The following is a 17,690-nucleotide window of genomic DNA, read 5'->3' on the forward strand; positions in this document are numbered from 1 at the left end:
AAAGACAGTAGGGTTCAAATTAAAGAAAAAACTCAAATTAAAAATGACTTTACCAAAATAGTTCCCATGCAGGGTTGTAACAGCAAATACAGACTTAATTACAGTAAGATGCAGTAGGGTTCAGAACCAAATGTTGCTTTTTAGTTATTAAAAAAAAAATCGGTAACACTTTACAATAAGGTTCATTAGTTAAACATTAGTTAATGCATTAACTAACATGAACTAACCATGAGCAATACATTTGTTACTGAAATCTTCATTAATGTCAGTTAATGAAAATACAGTTGTTCATTGTTTGTTCATGTTAGTTCACATTAACTAATGTTAACAAGATATTAATAATGTATTAGTAAATGTTGAAATTAACATTAACAAAGATTAATAAATGCTGTACAAGTGAAGTTCATTGTTAGTTCATGTTAACTAATGTAGTTATAGGGTTAGTTCACCCAAAAATGAAAATTCTGTCATTTATAACTTACTCTCATGCCGTTCCACACCCGTAAGACCTTCGTTAATCTTCAGAACACAAATTAAGATATTTTAGTTGAAATCCGATAGCTCCGTGAGGCCTCCATAGGGAGCAATGACACTTCCTCTCTCAAGATCCATAAAGGTACTAAAAACATATTTAAATCGGTTAATGTGAGTACAGTGGTTCAATATTAATATTATAAAGCGATGAGAATATTTTTGAAGCGCCAAAAAAAAAAAAACTAAATAACAACTTATTTAGTGATGGCCAATGTCAAAACAATGCTTCAGGAAGCATCGGAGCACAGATGAATCAGTGTGTCGAATCTGCTGTTCGGGGCGCCAAAGTCACGTGATTTCAGCCGTTGGCAGTTTGACACGCGATCTGAATCATAATTCGACAAACTGATTCATTGTGCTCCGATGCTTCATGAAGCAGTGTTTTGAAATCGGCCATCAATAAATAAGTCGTTATTTTGTTTTTTTGGCGCTCCAAAAATATTCTCGTTGCTTTATAATATTAATATTGAACCACTGTACTCACATGAACCGATTTAAATATGTTTTTAGTACCTTTATGGATCTTGAGAGAGGAAGTGTCCATTGCTCCCTATGGAGGCCTCACAGAGCCATCGGATTTAAACTAAAATATCTTAATTTGTTTTCTGAAGATGAGGGTAAGTAATAAATGAGAGAATTTTCATTTTTTGGGTGAACTAACCCTTTAACTAATGTTAACTAATGAACCTTATTGTAACGTGTTACCAAAAAAAGCTTATGTTTACTGTTAGTTAAAGACAAAACATTTTCTTACAGTAACTTTGGTAACAGAACTGAACAGTTGAATTCCAAACGAAGAAAGGATCCAAATGATGTAAATCCCTAGGTGTCAATATTAACTGAATATCAATTACAAACACTACTTTGCTGCATTATTGCACTGTAATTGTTGGATTAATCTAAAATATCCAATAGTTCACACGACCAAATAAAAACATAGGATTTGTGCCTGTAATGCTTTTAAAACTTTAAATGGGAAACAAAAGTGTACTCTATTTGTTAGTAAATGGATTGGAGACTGAAACAAAAACATGTCACTGGACATCACATCATATTTGATAAATATAACTTAAAACAACAATGCCATAACAACATGAGGCATCAAACTGTAATCCCTGTGTGTTGTTTCCAGATTTAGTGAACTCCCATAATTATTAAACAAGCATGAATCTGCTGTTGAAAGCCTGATGAGTCCACCTGCTGTCTGCTCTCAGCGCATGGCCAACTGGCCCATCTCCAGCCTGGCAGAATTTTACCAGCAGTATATTATAAACTGCAGATTCACATTCAGGCAAGAGAAATGAGAGAAAGTGTAGGGTCGACACTTTACACAGCTCTATTTGACACATGGAGTACTGATGCTATACTGCAGAGCAATTCACCATTCCAGCGGAAAGAGGGGAAGAAAGAGACTGTGGGGTGATATACACTTATAGACTGTATTAGTGCCTGCCCACTTTTTCAGCGGTGCTGGTTCCGTAATTACTTTTTCCATTCATTTTCCCCATAGAGATTTAAAAAAAGTCTTTGTTAAAGCATTATGAGCCATGAACCAAGCCAACCAGCTACAAGTGAATCACAGCATATTTAAAAAAAAGAAAAAAAAAAGACAAAGATACAAGACTGTGTACTTAACGGGTTTATGGAAAGAACTACAATCCCATAAAATGTGAATGACATAATCAAACTACAAAAAAATCTACAACAACATTATGTATATATATATGTAACAGGTATACAAAGTATACTACTAAATGTTGTTATAATTTACACAAAATTGTTCTTTTATACGTTTTATGATACCTGATCTAAAGGTGCGTTGCTCCTTTAAGTGTTGCGAGGTCACAGTATGACCTAATTTCCTGTCCTGTCTCCTCCTCTTCCCTTTTGAACTGTGATTCAATGGAAGAGGTAGGTTTCTTTTGTCATTCTGTTAATTTTATTTAATCCTTATGTTAATTATATCTTTTATATCTTTATTTCAACCCAAACTTATGTGTAAAGTACTATTTTATTTATCCTTGGGATTATTTTTGATATTTTACATTCTTTGAGGAATATTTCTGTCTTTTATGTGAAACAAGCACATGGTAATGGAGGCGCATCATATTTGTTTTATAGAGTGTTATAAGGGCCACTCAATCTGAGGCTGCTTATTTGTCTCTATTGATACAGGTATGTTTTTCTGTATTATTATTTTCCTTATGTTCATGTTTTCTTCCTCCCTTTTCAACTGTGATTCAATGGAAGAGAGTGTTATAAGGGCCACTCAATCTGAGGCTGCTTATTTGTCTCTATTGATACAGAGAGAGTAAAAAGATCCAGTGAATCGACTGCCTGCTGTCCCGTGTCTGTTTCTGCATTCAACACAACGTAACACAACGCAGACCAAGTTTTAATACCCGGTGTCGCTGGCCGCACATCACGCTGGGCATAAGCGAGCCGCACGGGTTACATATACCACAAATAACACTGTGAAACATGGTTGTCTAAAAAACAAACAAAAAAACATTGAAATAATGCAAACAGATGGTTTCAACAAAAGCATATACGTAGCATCGATATACAACCTTGGAGCTCACAGTAGGCCTGTCTTTAAATGTTTACAAGTTATTGTTAAAAATCAATTTCCCTATCTGGATCAATGTTTAAAAATCCTAAAACCTTCTGCTTATTTTTGTGTTTAAATAGGACTTTGTGTCTTGTGGTCTCCGATTTTGAATCTCACTTTATAGGCTATAAAATATAACAAATAATCTACTGTGTTAAGGGTAAGAAATAACAATGTAGAGCCCAGCTTCTAAAGTTAACACTAAAGTAGTGCTGTTTTATTTCAATGCATGGTTACACAGCTGTGACATTTCAAGATGAAGGCGCTCAATAGAAATCAGTATCATAGAAACCTAAAACAACCTCCTGAAATCCACACCGACAATTAGGAACATTTTATCAGTCTTTATCGCATCACGCCTTGCGACTCTTGTATCGGAATGCGTCTCATATCAGGATACCCAACACTTTAGTCTGATGGCTAAATCTTTGGTTTTGGATGTCCATGTGAAAAAGAGACAACAGCTACAATCTGGCCCTCGATCTGCTTACTGAGGTGTCCTCTGAGCGGCCAGGTGGCGTGATCTAGTAATCACCCTGCATGACCTGACCACACCGCACCAGACCATGAAAACTACTGCAACACATAAACACATGAAGTCATGCACATAGAGAGAGAGACTTTGTGCATGGCACAGACTATACATGACACATAAAAATGTATGTTGACAGCCAGGCTTATTGATTGGCCTTTAATTAGATGACTACAGAACATCATGAACTACTGTATGTTCAACACAACCTAAAGGATCAAAGGCAATCAATGTCAGTGTTCATAGTCCTAGTCAATTATTTATATATATATATATATATATATATATATATATATATACACACTGCCGCTCAAAAGTTTGGGATTGGTAAGATTTTTAATGCTTTTAAAAGATGTCTCTTATGCTTCAGCATCATTACCCCATCCTTCAGTATCACATGATCTTTCAGAAATCATTCTAATATGCTGATTTGGTGCTCAAAAAACATTTATTATTATTATCAATGTTGAAAACAGTTGTGTACATTTTTTTTTTTTTTTCAGGATTTTTTGACGAATAGAAAGTTCAAAAGAACAGCATTTATTTGAAATAGAAAGCTTTTGTGACATTATACACTACCGTTCAAAAGTTTGGGTTCGGTAAGATTTTTTTTTTTTTTTTGGGGGAAAGAAATCAAAAGTGACAGAAAAAAAGCCTAGACAGTAGTGACAGTAAATACATTTATAATGTTATAAAAGATTCTATTTCAAATAAATGCTGTTCTTTTGAACTTTCTATTCATCAAAGAATCCTGAAAAAAAAGTACACAACTGTTTTCAACATTGAAATTATTAATAAAATGTTTCTTGAGCATCAAATCAGCATTTTAGAATGCTTTCTTAAGGATCATGTGACACTGAAGAAGACTGGAGAAATGATGCTGAAAATTCAACTTCACAGGAATAAATTTAATTACATTTTAAAATATATTCAAATAGAAAACAGTTTTTTTTTTTTTTTTTTTTTTTTTTTTAATTGTAATATTTTACAATATTACTGTTTTTGCTGTATTTTTAATCAAATAAATGCAGCCTTGGTGAGAACAAGAGACTTCTTTTAAAAACATTAAAAACTTTTGAACTGCTGTGTATATGCCTAGTTCTGTCATAAAACTGTAGATGGTGCAGGTTGATGGGTCCTTAACGCAAACTGATGATATTCTCAGCGTTAACTACTTGGCACAAGCTGATTTGTTCACGCATCTGCAGCCAATGAGCTTGCTGCTCACAACATTTAAATGGCTGTTTAGTATTCACTATAGCAGTTTGCAGGAAACGATTTTCTCTGAAACCCTCCACCTTCCCCAGCTCCACCTGTATAGATCTGCTATGGGTCATTTTATATATGCTATTTGTGCAGAAGCAGTATGTCTTGCATATGCATAGCAGTGTATCAGTGTATGTATTGGCAGTACAAGTTCCTGTACAATAGTCAATAATCCAGCAATAATCAACAGAGGCAGCAATAATCTACAACTACAGCAACAACAGCAGCAGAAATTCAGCATAGCAGATCTATTCCGCCAAGACCACATACATTAACACTGTCATATCCATTACCATGTTAAAATATTTCGAGATTTCTCTCTACATAGTTGGAATTTGACATGCCAAAAGTGTTAATATCCTTTATTAATACAAAAATATTTTATTACTATAAAAGTATGTACATTTTACTTGTATATACACTAATGATCAAAGGTAATTTTTTAAGAAATTAATACTTTTATTCAGCAAGGACACATTAAATTGATCAAAAGAGACAGTAAATACATTTATAATCTTATAAAAGATTTCTAATTCAATTAGGTGATGCTCTTTTGAACTTTCTATTAATCAAAAAATCCTGATCACAGCTTCCACAAAAACATTAAGCAGCACCACTATTTTCAATAATAATATTGATATATCAAATATAATATTATGAAATATTTATGAAGCAAATCAGTATATTAGAATGATTTCTGAAGGATCATGTGACACTGAAGTAACAGCTGCTGAAAATTCAACTTTGCCATCACAGGAATAAATTACTTTTTAAAATATATTCAAATGGAAAAGAAGTTATTTTAATTAGTAATAATATTTCATAATAGTACTATAATAGTAGTCATGGTGAGCATAAGAGACTTCATTTATATATATGGCTACAATTTTAACAAGGCAGCATTAAGGTCACAAAAACATTGCCAGTATTGTCCTGCATATGTTACAATACTTCAGATTAACGACCTACAGCGAATGACAAACTGCTCAGTAACAGCTCAGTTGTAAGACATTTAGCCAGTGGATACTTGCATTCTGTGGCATTTTAAAATGGAGAGAAATTTTTGATGGAGAGAAAAAACGGAGAGAAAAAAAGAGAGAACGTAAAAGAGGGAAAAGAACAAGTGAAGAGAAGTTACATTTATAATATCAAGTTCACATTTCTGCTGTCTCATGCTGTTACCGGTGGCACAGTGTGGGGGGAGGGGAGAGTATTGGCTGCAAAACTCAGTCAGGCATGAGCACCACTGCAACACACACACACAAGTGACAGGCCACAACTCAGCAACTTTCAAAACAACAAAACAAGAATATATTTCAATACATCTTGAGACAGTTACATTTGACCATGATTCAGGAACACCAATTTAAAGTTGGCATGAAACAGAAGTTGCAATTGTCTTTTCTTCCCTATATGTCCGAGTGAATCTGCTTCTCGAAAAAAAAAAAAGTATGGCGGGACTTGATTTTGTGCATGAGGAATTGATTGGATCATTGGATTGTTGTTGTTTGCTACTGCTGTGATGTCATAAGTGACAGGTTGTCCTGTCTTCACGCCAGAGACAGAGAAGAAAAGAGATGCCATTGCAAGAGGGATGGCAAGATATTTTGATTAAAGATTACGAGGGCACACGAATTAAAAAAAAATAATGATGTGCACGGATAAAACATTAATGATAAATACTGGAATATTCCATTCAGTTTTGATTTCATAGTGAACCATATCTAGTGGTGTCCAAAAATTTGAGGCCACACTGAAAATCTAGAATTCAAATTAATTTAAACCTGAAAATAAAGTACTTTTTTAGCTTTTCTCTTTTAGGATTTAAAAAAAAAAAAACATTAAATGTAATTATTTAATAAGTAAATCTAGAACAAAAAAGTCACTTGCTTAACTGGTTTATGCATTAATTTGCACATGCATGTTAGCGCTATTATTTAAAAAATACAGATCACTATTAAAAACATTACAATATCTACATTCATATTTTCAGCATTCTTAAGGTTATGTAACATCGTAGTTGAAACAAAGTGAGCAGGGAAACAGAGTGATCTACCCTTCAGACATATGGAGTGAGTCAGGTTTAGAGAGAGGTGGGGTAGAGTTTGAGATCATAATGCAGTGAAGCCTCACTGTTGCCTCATCAGGATTCTGGGCAGTGTACCGCATTGTCAGCATGCCCTCACCCTCTCTCTCCTGCTCTCTCTCTCTCAGCACTCCTTCAACTCCTCTACAGTGCTTTGTTGGGTGGCTCCTGCTGTAACTCTGCTGTGTTAGAGATGAGCTGAGTGGTGGTCAGTGTCTACTGTAGACATCCCACTTCCCTAAGGGCTTTTAAGAGTAGCTGAAGAATGCAGGAAATGCTGGCTGTCCTCATGCCAGTCCTCATTAGGAATGCATCCAAAATTGTTTTTCTTTTGTGCCTCTCTCTCCAATCAGTTAACTACAAAATCAATCATAAGTACTCTGTTACCGTCACTGCTAATATGTTTATTAAAATTTACTAAAATTCCCATTTAATTTGTTTTGGTCCCAACTGAAACCTAAATTGTCGTCTTTCATCTGGTATGTTTTGTGTAGTCTGTATTAATGGATGTATCCTTTGCTGTCCATGTTATCTTACAATTATGGAAAAAATGCCATCTGAAAGCATAGTTGAAAGAAGTAAAATAATCCATTTTTATTTCCTTAAACTTATGATTCTCTATTATCTCTACTGTATAAGCAGTAAAGTTATTAAATAATTCACTTGGTTGTCTCAAAAGATAACTTAAATTTACCAGGCATGACATTATGGTGTTTTGAAACACTGTTTGAAACCAGTTTCAATAGGAGGCATATTCATACAAAAATGTTGGCTGTTAAGTCAATGACTGACTTAGCAGCAAGGGAACTTTCATTAAAAGGTATTACAGTGTGAATGTGGAAAAGGACGAATTTGAAAGAAAAAAAAAAGGTTGTATTTGATTAAAGCTTAATGGGAGTGATCTAGTTTTGCAGTGTTTGCTTGCAGTATAAATTAGAAGTAAGTGCAAAAGGAATGTGACACAAGAGTGTGCAAAAATGTTTTGAATTAATAGTGGAATTTCGACGCTGTGTCTGGTATTGATGCTATGGTACAGATGGCAGTCCATTGTTACGTCACTCAATGAGGCAGTCATGGTCTAATGGTTAGAGGGTCAGACTGGTCACCCAAAGGTTGTGGGGTTCGATTCTCAATGCTGGCAGGAAATGACTCCTAACCCCCAATAGCTCCCCTGGCGCCACAGCAAATGGTTGCCCACTGCTCTGGGTGTGTATGTCCATGGTTTGCTGTGTGTGTCTTCACTACTCCTAATGTGTCGGCACTAACTTGGATGGGCTAGATACAGAGAACAAATTACAAGTATGGGTTACCAAACTTGGCCTTCACATGTCACTTTCATTTTCATAACTTGGGGGTAAATCAAGATAATGGAGGAATTTATATTCTGCTTGTATAGTTTGCCATGGATTCAAATTATTTGAATGTGAGACTGTGTGAGCAAGATACTGTATGTGAGAAGAGCAGCTTGCTAGTTATCTCTCTAGTGGTGCTGCATCCTCTTTGAAGGCTCCCACCTTGCCAATAGGATGAAAGTCAGGTGTTTGCACCTTGCGGTTCAGGCCAGTGTCTGCTGAAGCAGCATGGCAGCCTCGATCATGGGGTCACAGGTGTTCAGAGTAGAGGCGGATGTTATCAAATAATCCGCCTCCTCTGCTTACCACCTTGCGGCTCATGGCAAGGCATATGCAGAGGCAAGACAGGCCTGTGGGGCCCTGCACACCATGAAATCTGTCCAATTTTCACTCAACAGTGCTGCCGGAAGGTGGTGTCCCCGCTAAGGTTGGGACACGTGTTGCGGTGACTCCAGGCCCACCCATTGAGTGGTACTATCTCTTGAGGAGATATATCCCTCTCTGGGGGGTCCATGAGGGTTGATGCAGGATGAATGGACTTATGTAGGGCAGTATAGATTCCTACTTCATTTACCTCCCTCCCCAACTACTGTATCCATGAATTGGTGGCAATACCTAAGGGAGGTGCTAATTACTCAGTTTTTAGCACCTTGCATTTAAAATGGAGTCGAAGCTCTTCTGCGTAGGCTGCTCCCTAAGTTGCCAAGTACTGTTAATATGCCATAGCTGAGGCTATGTTCCATATTTTCCCCTTAGAGCTCTGCTGAGGCCTATCCCGAAAGGGAGAAAGTAAGGTGTAATAGCCGGGACTTCCCTTGCTGTAGAGCATAGAAGGTTGGGGATCTTCCCTAGTATATTGGCTTAAGGAATAGCGCCACTATATGGATCACATGGGATGCTCCCATGGGGTTGATATGCTTCTGATTCCGGCTGTCCGTTGACTTATCCGGTAGTCCGTAGAGTCAATTTATGCCATCCCCACAATGTTTGTTCATATTCACAGCCTAGTGAGGCAGGCATTCCCTTAGCATGGCGTAATGGATATTGGTTCCCCACAGCATCAATACCAGATGCGGTGTCAAAGTTCCACTTTGAAAGGGAACATCTTAGGTTGAGTATTCAACCCGGTTCCCTGAGGAGGGGAACGAGATGCTGCGTCTCGTTGCCATACCTTGGGCCTGGCTGGCCATCACCTTCAGTCAAAAGAGTCAATGACGTGTAACTCAGGCTCCCTATATGCTCATGGGCGCTCCGTGTGTGACGTCATGGACATGCCGTCTGCCAATGATTATTGGCTTTTGTTTACACGTGCCTTAGACACCGGTCACGCTGATGCCGTTCCCACCGCATCAGTACCAGACACGTCTCCTTCTCTGAGAACCCGTTAGCATATGCAACCTAAAGCCCGGAACACACCAAGCCGACGGTCGGCCATCGGGCAGTTTTTGTTCGTCGGCCGACTAAGTTTTCTCAGTGTGTTCCGCACCGTCGGCTGAAGTTGATCCTCGACGGCTTTTTTTCAGCTAATTCGACATGTTGAATCATCGTCGGAGCTTGTCAGTCAGTCGGGCCATCTGATCATTCTGATTGGCTGTTCAGCTACTGCCACCTGCTGGTACAGAAAGGCATTTCTTCTTACACAGACACAGAACGAACGTGCTAATTGGCTGTCGAGCATTGGTTTGGTGTGTCAGGGCAACTTTGGACCCAGACGCTGCCGACGTGAGCCAACCCCGCAGTCTGCTTTCGTCACCACTAGTTCGTCAGCGTCGGCTTGGTGTGTTCTGGGCTTAAGATGATTTTAGACATGACAGATAACAAGAGATTTTAGGGGTAGAGCTATTCAAAAACATGCACACTTGCAGTGGCATTAAGCTTATATTAGGTATGTAATAACAATCTATCTCTTTACAGTACCAGGATACTCTATATTTACTGATATAAACAAATCATATAGAATGTGTTATAATGTTTCATGAGGATTTGGTCTGTTATCAATTGTAAAATTGTGAAAAACTGTTTAACTTCACAGTGCTCCTGTAACAAAACTCATGTGATGCATAACTTAAAACTTTATATACATTCCTTAGATCCAGGTATATTTTGATGCAATTCAACTTAATAATGCATTCAGTATCACTTTAAAGAAACAGTTCACACAAAAATGAGAATTCTGTGATGTCTAATGCCTGATGTCATTCCAAACCTGTATCACTTCTGTAGAACACAAAAGAATATATTTTGACACACACACAAAAAAACAACAACAACAAAAAAAAACAGACATTTTCAAAATTTCTTCTTCAACTTTCTAAAGAGACATACGTAAGTAAAAAATGACAGAATTCTCATTTTTGGGTGATCTATCCCTTTAACTCATCATCATACAGAACAGCACAAAGCTGAGCTGGAAGTTTAGGACCTCCTGTCCACCTTCTTCTCAGAATAGTCTATACACTCCAGAATAGTCCATCTGCTATCACAACAATCTGTCTCTAGTGAAAATACAATATAACTGAATATATGAGGCAACTAGCAACTCTATGACTGCAGTGAACCAATCACAGTGCAGAGTTTGAACTGAAGCCAAAACTCTGCAAAAGTAGACAGTGATCACCTACAGAGTGCTAAAACGTGAATGTACATATCAGTGTACAAATAAAGATGCAATGCATCTCTCCTCCGAACATTATCAGACATGACATTTGTTCAGGAGGAGCCAAGGTTATTCCCCACAGAATAGGATGTGGTTTAACAACTCATTGAGCATCAAAGAACAAAGGTTTGGCACAAATATCTGGCATTAAACATGTTAAATCATACACAAAGGCTACAGTCTATGATACTAGCATGGATAAAAAGAAATACTGCAGTTGCACACTCACCAGTGTCTTGTGCTGTGTTGCTGCCTGATAACTCCAGCTTGGCTTTCACTGTGAAAACACAGATGGGCTGAGCAGAATCCTGTCTGAAAGGTGTAAGATAGAGAAAAGCAAGAGACAGAAAGGGAAGAGAGAGAAAGGGAGGAGTGCGCTCAGGATGTTGCCAGTGCTTTGGCTTGCAGTAATGTATTCCTCCCCAAGCTCAGCGAATCTGCTACCCGGCTATGCAGATCATCAGCTCTGAATGTATGTGTGTGTGTGTGTCTCTGTGAATGTGAGGAAAGTATCTGAGGTTGAAAGACAAAAGCATAATAAATGCTGCTCATGTGCATTTTTAAGTGCTGAGTAAACTAAACAAAAGCCAATCAGATCAGCATTGTAGACTTTGACAATGTCAATTCAACCATCAGGCAAACAAAACAGTTTAAAGTGTTTCACATGCTAACCAACAGTACAGTATAAATATGGATTGCAAACAAAATACATGAATTAAATAAACAAATGGGTATGTGTTTCATCTTGCTTGGCTGTTTTCACTGACGTTTCTGATTCTGAAGATTCTGATTAAAAAAATCGCAAAGCTCTCTTGATTTTCAGTTGAACTATTTTAATTCTTCACTTAAAACTTAAAAATAAAGGATCCAAAAGGGGGTTTTCGCAGTGATGTCATCTCTTATTTTTTAAGAGAGTTGATGAGAGAATGTTATAAGATAAGCATTCTACCAAAGAACCTGACTATTGTGTTTTTGTCAACTCTGACAAAACATTTATGCTGAATCATAGTACCCAGCATGTTTTATGAATATACTATCTGGGATCATGATAAATTTACAGGCAAAGTAGATAATAGCTAAAAAGAAAATGTTCTATTTCTGTTCTTTTCTAATGCTTGTTATCAATGCAGTTATTTTTTTAACTTGTGTCTTCTGGTAGAATGTTATTAATACGCCTCATGTTGTAATACATCTCATCAAGTACCAAAGTAAGATTTTAACTTAAACCAAAAATGTTAGCTTAAACCATCTGTTTTATTTTGTTTTCTATACTAATTATCCATATAGTAATTATATGAGACTCTGGACTGGCCTGGTTCGAACCTACAACCTTTCAGAGCTTTAAACACTAAAATTCAAGAGCTGTCACCTTCAGCAAGCCACTTACTGTTCTTGGAGTAAAAAAGTACTGTAAATCTGTAAAGACAATATGTGTGTGCTAACTTGGAACTGTGAAATACCTCATCGTCTTACAGGTTCCACTAGGCTAAATTATCACTTTGCTGCCAGGCATACAGAGGTGAAGGAACACTTTCTATAGATAAGCTCCAGTTTCTGTCTGGGCTGTATAAGGTGACGCAGCATCGCGGGGTTTGTTCCATCCAACTAAACATTCAACACTTTACTGAAACTCGCACCCAAAGCTCAAAGAGCATCACTAGAAATAGAGGTGATAGCTGCAGAAGTAGGTGATGGCAAAGCTCAGCTACAGGCCCTGTCCTTGAAAGTATAGAGACAGGAACATTTCCATCCTCTCTGTCACTTCAGGTCTTACAGATTGTGGTGATAGACTTGCTTGGAGCAGCTGAAGTCTTTTATGTCACACCACTTACGTCATTGGAGATATAAAGCCAAATACATATGTTCATATTCTTATGTATAGATTTATGTATTCATATATGCCTTGTCAACTCCATGAGGACTAAAATGTCATTGAGTATGGCAATGGAAAATGACAGCATCTTCAATTTAGATGTATTATGTTATCATGCATAATGCATTTGCCATGTTTTTTATTCAAAGTTCATAACAATGAATTGGATTTGGCATTAAAAAAGGATACAAGGTGCTGAATGGACAGATACTTTCTCTGGACCATGTTTTGAACAAGTGTCATTTTACCAAGGTCAACACCGTTGATCAAAAAAAGCAATGACTGGCAATGTTTTCAAGTGTTCTCTGACAATGGAGATACAATTTCATCTAGAGGTCAAATAGAAATATGAAGCCTAGTTGTTAACTGTGAAAAATAGTTACATTCAATAAAATTATTTAATTAAAATTATTAAAAGCATCAGGAAAACTTTAAATTAATAAAACTGAGAAAAGTTATATTTTACAATATATTTACTTTATATATATTAGCTATAGATTATATTTAACAGTGTTATTACATTATTTGTGTTTTTAAAGATTAACTTTAAGTAAGAATTAGATGACAGCAAAGGTAATCACAGGTATGTAACAAAAGACATAATTCATCCTATTAAAATACCTACTTAAATGACCAGTTTATCTGTCTCCAGAGATCACAGAAAAAGTAAAAGGTATTTTGTATCACCTTAAGCAATGAAATGCAATGACAACCTTGGAAACCAATACAAAGTGTCAAAAGGTAAAAAGGATAAAGTTCCGGTGTGATCCTTAACATCACACAGGACAGTTGAGGAAATGCTACCTTGTCTTGTCATGGGGTAACATCCAGGTGAGCTTAGCATTAGTTTAATGAAGTATAAAGCCCACGCATAGGCTACCACTAAAGCTCCCTGCCCTCCTTCAGTAAAATTGTTTACATTTTAGCTACTTGTGTAAAATATGCAATGATGATGCAAAAGTTGAAGAAGCTCCTTTTGTGTTTATGAAAAAGCTAGGAAATACAAATAAACTCATGAAATGCTCAGTCTTGGACAAGGTCAGGTCATCAGGGTCAACGAGGAGGTCTAGTTGGACGACGCAGCACGGGAGCGTGCGCTGATTTATAGACCATGCAACATCATATTTTTATAAGTATCCGTAACTGTCCTTGAGAGAGAGAGAGGAATGCACCACAGGTGGACTTGTTTATATTTCTATACATATAATGCTAAATACATTTTACGTTTATGTTTTAACAGTATGACTGATGTCTGCAAATATGTGCTCGCGCTGAGAGTTCTAAACACATATTTGCGTTCTCGTGCTTGCGTGCTGCCTTACCTCTCAATGCTGAGACATGCGGTCTCGCTGCGAGATGATGTCGGGGAATTCCTAATACAAAACAACAGAGACATTGAACACCTCTAAAGCAAAGCTACGCGCCCCAGATAGACGCGAGCAGCTGTCATTGGGCATCAGTGCACTGGTAGGAAGCAAACCGGTGTTTATTTCGCCATTTGTGAGAATCGCTGTACGTGAGGTAATCCACTCAACGTTATGACATTACGTCACCGCGGTGGCCAGTGTAGCGTTCAGTGATGGTCATGATGCAGTGACTGGCAAATTCTTTCACGTGACGTTGCTTAAGTTTTTCTTGACAGATTAAAACATGTTTAATTCTCATACTCATTCAAGAAAAGGTCTAAAAATATTTCAGAGGCTCACAGCAGCAGATAGAGATGAGACACAAAAGAAAAAAGTATTTTATAATTTTGCAAACTTTATGGGAATATTAGGCTACTTTTGAATGTTTTCTGAACTTTCTAAAACAAGTAGCCAAGTAATATTTAAAAAACTAAAACGTTTCCATGAATAATGTATAAATGTTTTTTTTACTGTTGTTTTGAGAACATTACTTTGAACAAACGTTCTATTAACTTTACTGGAAGAACATTCATAACTTTGAGACAACCTTACCAGAACAGTAGTAAATAAAGTTCTGAACTGTTAGCTGGTCTGTCATGAAAAAATGCTTGAAACCATTTTGATTCTACATTATAAAGATATTTCTTTGGTGGACATCCTCACTGAAACTAATGTGGGAAAAAATATGGTGTGCATGGAATTTGAGTCACTGAACCATGCATTCACTCAACTAATTTGTTCAAAACACATTAAAGGGTTGTAAATGCTTAATAAATGTATTTATTCACACTAACTCAAAACCAGATTCCAGATTTATTTCATGATGCAGCAAAAACTGCCTATTATAGTGAGGCAGAAGGGTGTTGTATGTGTGGTTTTCCCATTAATATCTCATTACTGCCACATTTCTTTCTATGATACTCTGCAAAAAGGTCATGATGCCTTTCCACAGCAGTGTATAAAACTGATTTCTTGTTATCAAGATGAAATTCAAACTTTATTTTGAATAAACAAAGAGCACAACCATAACATGATGAGATATTTATAATTTAATACAAATAAAAATTTAATTCCAGTATTAGCAACCTGTAGGGGTGTAACAATATTTTGTCACAATATACCGCAAAACAAAAATGCAACAATCTGCATCATGAATAGTGATAATATGTATATTGTGTGTAGTTCACCCAAAATGAAGATTACTGTGAGAGTTTTAGTGTCAGTCCTACATTAAACTACTATATGTAATGTTGAATATAATGTATAATGAGAAGAAGATGTGCAATGAGGGAATGTTTGTGAGTTCATTTTTTATTCTGGCGTCACCATTGTCTTTGTGCAATAATACTGTATCGTGAGTTCAATATCGTGATATAATCTGAATTGTGACATGAGGGTATTGTTACACCTCTAGTTACCTGTTAATGTAGTAGACATATCTGAACCATTTATTCATGAGTTACGACCATTAATAACCTGTGAAAGTTAACCTTAATGTAAAGTGGACACCTGTGAACCATTTATTCATGAATTACAAACATTAATAACTTGTGAAAGTGAACCTTAATGTAAAGTGGACACACGTGAATAATGTATTTATTAACTATTAATATACAGAGAGAAGATGGTATGATGAAATATTAATATCTTATCTTATCTCATATAATATCTGATGAAATATTGTTAACACTTTAGGGGAACAATTCTCACTTTTAACTAGTTGCTTATTATCTTGCATACTGGCTGTTTATTAGTACTTAAAAAGCACATATTAATGCTTTATTCTGAATTACCATATTCTACACCCCTTAATCCTACCCAATACCTTAACTTAAATGCTTCAACAACTATCTTACTAACTATTATTAAGCAGTAAATTAAGAGTTTATTGAGGCAAAAGTCATAGTTCATAGTGAATATCTGTTCCCCATACTAAAGTGTTACTGAAGTATTTAATTTTTATACTGTATAATGCATTTTATCAGAAAACACAACTTTAAACTTGAAAGAAAAAAGATTAAACTTTTCTTTTACAGCACATTAAAAGCAACAGGTGCAAAAGCAAATATATATCATGGTTAATTAATGATTGATTATTGTTGTCTAACTGAGAGTTTCACATCTTATCAAAGACTATAAATGCTTGGCTACTACTTATGTCAATGTCTTTTATGCAGCAGCAAAAGACTGGAATATTTTATATTTTGCATTGCATCTTACATCGTACATCTTATAATGCACGTTTTTGCATTATGTTGCTATTTTAATTTTTGTAGGCATAGAAAAGTCTTTGGAGTTGCTTTTAAGTTAAAATAGTTTTTCTAAAGGGTCCAGTTTCATTCCGTTCCTTTCTGTGTGACTTAAAAAAACAGTGTCCTATTCGTGAACAAACCGTTTTTTTTTTTTTCAATGAATCAGTTGAACAGATTCAAAGAACCGATCTGAACAATTTTTTTTCACATGACTGAATCAGAAATGTTACAAATAAAACTTAACAGATATATAATTATAACTTAAATTATAACTTAAATCCCACAAAACAAAAAAAGAAATGTTGCATTTCTACTTTTTACAACAACTTTTTCAGACAATAGAAGTAAATTAATTTTTGTGTAGTTTTACATGTCAAATATTTAGGTTTGAGGTAAACTTTATGCTTTTATTAGCTGAATTGTGGCTGCACAATACACATACAAATGCAAAAGCCTTAAAAATAAAACATAACTGAAAGAAACATGACGAACAGTAATATATTGTATGTGTAATTTTATTGGAACGGCAGAATGTCAGGGATGATGTGACGACGTAATTACATGATGTAAAACAAGTTCTGAATTGATTCAGTTCTTTGAAATTAAGGTTGTTAGTTAAAATTTACGTTAATTGTGTTTGTGTAATTAAACTTTCCTTTAAAAGTGTGCTCTTTGTACACTCCATAAAACATTAATTGGCAAAATGACGTTCCTTGTAGTATTCTCATACTGATGAAAATTTCCAACTGGCCAAGGTGTTTAATGCGCAGAGAGCACTCTTGGTCCATTGCTAGTTGTCCCGCACATCTTTCAGTGCCACAACTTCCCTACTTCCCTGACCTGAAAGGGCAGCTTTTCCCTAATTGTACAGGCGGTTAAGGGTTTTCTGGATGCAGTCTACAACAGACTGCGCTTTCAGCACATAGCGGGTTGTTGTTCTAAGTTGTTGGGGGTTTTTTTCCCCGCAACCTAGGGTTGTTGCCTGTGTCCCACCCACCACAGCCTTACAGGACACACCCTAGTTCTATTTCCAAGTGCCCCCTGGTGGCCTCACTAACACCTCTTCCAGCAGCAACCTACTTTTCCCAGGAGGCCTACCATCCAGGTACTAACCAGGCAGAG

General features: G+C 36.3%; 1 protein-coding gene across 3 annotated transcripts in view; it reads right to left on the minus strand.

Moving 5' to 3' along the window:
• kcnab2b (potassium voltage-gated channel subfamily A regulatory beta subunit 2b) overlaps window positions 1–14,467 on the minus strand; it is a 74,218-nt gene extending 59,751 nt beyond the window's left edge. The window contains exons 1-2 of one of the 3 annotated variants that reach the window (XM_048178181.1): window positions 14,233–14,467; window positions 11,267–11,349 (exon numbers count right to left, since the gene is read on the minus strand). The gene's annotated coding sequence lies outside the window, so the exon portion shown is untranslated. Of the gene's footprint in view, window positions 1–11,266; window positions 11,746–14,232 lie in introns of those variants that run through there. The other 2 variants (XM_048178182.1, XM_048178180.1) reach the window with 2 other exon arrangements.
• Between the last annotated feature and the right edge of the window lie 3,223 nt (window positions 14,468–17,690).

Source organism: Megalobrama amblycephala, linkage group LG24, assembly GCF_018812025.1.
Source record: "Megalobrama amblycephala isolate DHTTF-2021 linkage group LG24, ASM1881202v1, whole genome shotgun sequence".
NCBI lineage: Eukaryota > Metazoa > Chordata > Actinopteri > Cypriniformes > Xenocyprididae > Megalobrama > Megalobrama amblycephala.